This window comes from Rhipicephalus microplus, chromosome 1, assembly GCF_043290135.1.
Source record: "Rhipicephalus microplus isolate Deutch F79 chromosome 1, USDA_Rmic, whole genome shotgun sequence".
In the NCBI taxonomy this organism is placed as follows: Eukaryota; Metazoa; Arthropoda; class Arachnida; order Ixodida; family Ixodidae; genus Rhipicephalus; species Rhipicephalus microplus.
Window position 1 is genome coordinate 282,331,739 of NC_134700.1, and position 3,303 is coordinate 282,335,041.

Sequence of the window (3,303 nt, forward strand, 5' to 3'; positions counted from 1 at the left end):
CTGCCCCGAGTGTGCTCGTGCTTATGTTTACCTTAATTCTCTCTTTTCAATCTCTTTTCCCCCATTTATTCATTTCCTCAGTGCAGGGTAATCAAGCAGACGTGCGTCTGGTTAACCTCGCTGTCTTTCCTTGCATTTTTCTCTCTTTCCCTTTCGGAATGGGAAAAAAGTACATCGACGGAGAACGAGAAAGAAAAAAAATTCTTGCTTTGGAGTCATAAAAAGCGAAGGCACTAAGTACTTAGTGAGTGTTTTCGCTTCTGAGAGAGAACCTTAAAAAATGGAAACTTGTATTAGAAACAGTGAGTGTTCATGAAATACAACTAATAATCCGTTTTTCTTAAAATTGAGAGCATATTGTAACGGCCACTGAATCATAGATGGACGACTCTGCGTGCAATTTGGAAATCTTTCCGCCACGTTTTACTGTCTATCGGAAAGATATACATGGACATGGCGGAAGAGCGTTTCTTTTAATATCAAATACATTGCCAAGCGCCAATTTTCTTTTTTGAAAACGACTCCGAATCTGTCTGGTGCCTCGTCAATTTACCCAAGGGAAACAATGTCGCGTTCGGGACATTAGAAGTGAGTCGTTCAGTTTGCTGTCTGATGTGCTATCTGTTATGCCTAACAGGGTATTTCTTGGGGGAGATGTTAACTTGCCGAATTTTAGTTGGAGTGATGGATGTGGTACTGGTGACGGTTCCCGTATCTACTCAGAGTTTGAAGAACTGCTCGGATTGTATGACTTACAACAGTACGTGCAGGAACGTACACAAGAAAACTCAATCTTAGGCTTGGTGCTTTGCAATGAACAAACTAAGTGTCAGGGATTACCGTGTGCCCAGGTATTAGCGACCACAGGGCTGTTGTCGTGGAGCTTAGCGTACAACGGGTATGGACATCCCAGGCTCCACAAAGAAAAGTATTCAGCTATGAAAGAGGAGATTATGTTGCTATTAGCACTGAACTAGAAAATTTCTTTCCTACTTTCTAGCGTAGGTCAAAAGCACGCTGTCCGTTGGCTCTGTGGTCAACTTTCTGCGACAAAATACTCGGATTAGTTGAAAGTCATGTTTCATGTAGGTACTTTCGTAAAAAGAAAACGCATAAACCTTGGTTTAACGCAAAAATACGCAAACTTGTCAGGAAAGCTAGACGCGCGAATAAAATACTTTCTGCTAATTCTAGTTTTGTAAACCATAAGCGCTTGGATGAAATAAATAATTTATTGAAAGTAGCAAATAAATCTGCGAAATATTCTTTCTTTGTTAAATTAGGCAAATACTTAAAAGAAAACCCGAAATCATTCTGGAAGTATGTAAAGCAGAACCATGAAGCAAATATGTTTATACCAGCCTTAACTGTCGACGGCAAAGCCGTGATGGCAGACTCTCAGAGGGTGGAATGTTTTAATCAATATTTTCAATCATTTCTTTTGCATGAAACTGCCGAGCAGGCATCGCTTCTAAACAATGCTGCCCAGAGCAATATAATGCCAGGCATTGAAAGATGTTAGTGGCGTCAATTCATTATGACACCGCTTAGATGCAACAAAAGCCATTAGACCTGATGGACTGCCCCCGTAGTTCTCAAAGAGTGTAATGACGTTATTGTTTCATAATTAAGTATCATCTATGAATTCTCCCTCGAAACTGGTCTTATTCCACAAGATGGCAGGACAGCAAGCGCTAAACCCGCTTTTATATCTAAAGATGAAAAAACTCACAGAAAATCACAGACCAGTTTCATTAACGTCGGTGTGTTGCAAAATATTTGACCACATTTTACATACCAATATATCATCATCATCATCATCAGCCTGTCTACGTCCACTGCAGGACAAAGGTCTCTCCCATGTTCCGCCAGTTAACCCGGTCCTGTGCTTGCTGTTGCCAATTTATACCCGCAAACTTCTTAATCTCATCGGCCCACCTAACCTTCTGTCTCCCCCTACCCCGCTTCCCTTCTCTGGAAATCCAGTTGGTGACCCTTAATGACCAGCGGTTATCCTGTCTACGTGCTACATGCCCGGCCCATGTCCATTTCCTCTTCTTTATTGCAGCTATGATATCCTTAACTCCCGTTTGTCCCCTAATCCACTCTGCTCTCTTCTTGTCTCTTAAGGTTACACCTACCATTTTTCTTTCCATTGCTCGCTGCGTCGTCCTCAATTTAAGTTGAACCCTCTTTGTGAGTCTCCAGGTTTCTGCTCCGTAGCTAAGTACCGGCAAGATACAGCTGTTATCTACCTTCCTCTTGAGGGACAGTGGCAATCTACTTGTCATAATTTGAGAGTGCCTGCCGAATGTGCTCCACCCCATTCTTATTCTTCTAGTTACTTCAATCTCGTGGTTAGGCTCTGCGGTTATTGCCTGCCCTAAGTAGACATAGTTTTTTACAACTTCAAGTGCACTATTACCTATCGCAAAGCACTGCTCCTTTCCGAGGTTGTTGTACATTACTTTCGTTTTCTGCAGATTAATTTTAAGACCCACCTTTCTGCTCTCCCTGTCTAACTCCGTAATCATGAGTTGCAATTCGTCCCCTGAGTTACTCAGCAATGCAATGTCATCGGCGAAGCGCAGGTTACTGAGGTACTCTCCATTAACTCTTATCCCTAACTGTTCCCATTCTAGACTTCTGAAAACGTCCTGTAAGCACGCAGTGAATAGCATTGGGGAGATTGTGTCCCCCTGCCTTACACCCTTCTTTATTGGTATTCTGTTGCTTTTTTTATGAAGCACTATGGTAGCAGTTGATCCCCTGTAGATTTCTTCCAGAATGTTTATATATATTTCATCTACGCCCTGATTCCGCAGTGTCTGCATGACGGCTGATATTTCTACTGAATCAAACGCCTTCTCGTAATCTATGAAGGCTATGTATAGTGGTTGGTTATACTCTGAGCATTTCTCTATTACCTGATTGATAGTATGAATGTGGTCAATTGTTGAGTAGCCTGTTCTAAATCCTGCTTGTTCCTTTGGTTGATTGAATTCTAATGTTTTCTTTACTCTGCTAGCAATTACCTTTGTAAATAGCTTGTATACTACAGAGAGCAAGCTGATCGGCCTGTAATTCTTCAAGTCCTTGTCATCTCCTTTCTTATGTATTAAGATGATGTTAGCGTTCTTCCAAGACTCTGGTACTTTTCCCGTCAGGAGACACCTCGTAAATAGAGTGGCTAGTTTTTCTAACACAATCTGTCCTCCATCTTTCAGCAGATCTGATGTTACTTGATCCTCACCAGCAGCTTTGCCTCTGTGCATGCTCTCCAAAGCTTTTCTGACTTCTTCT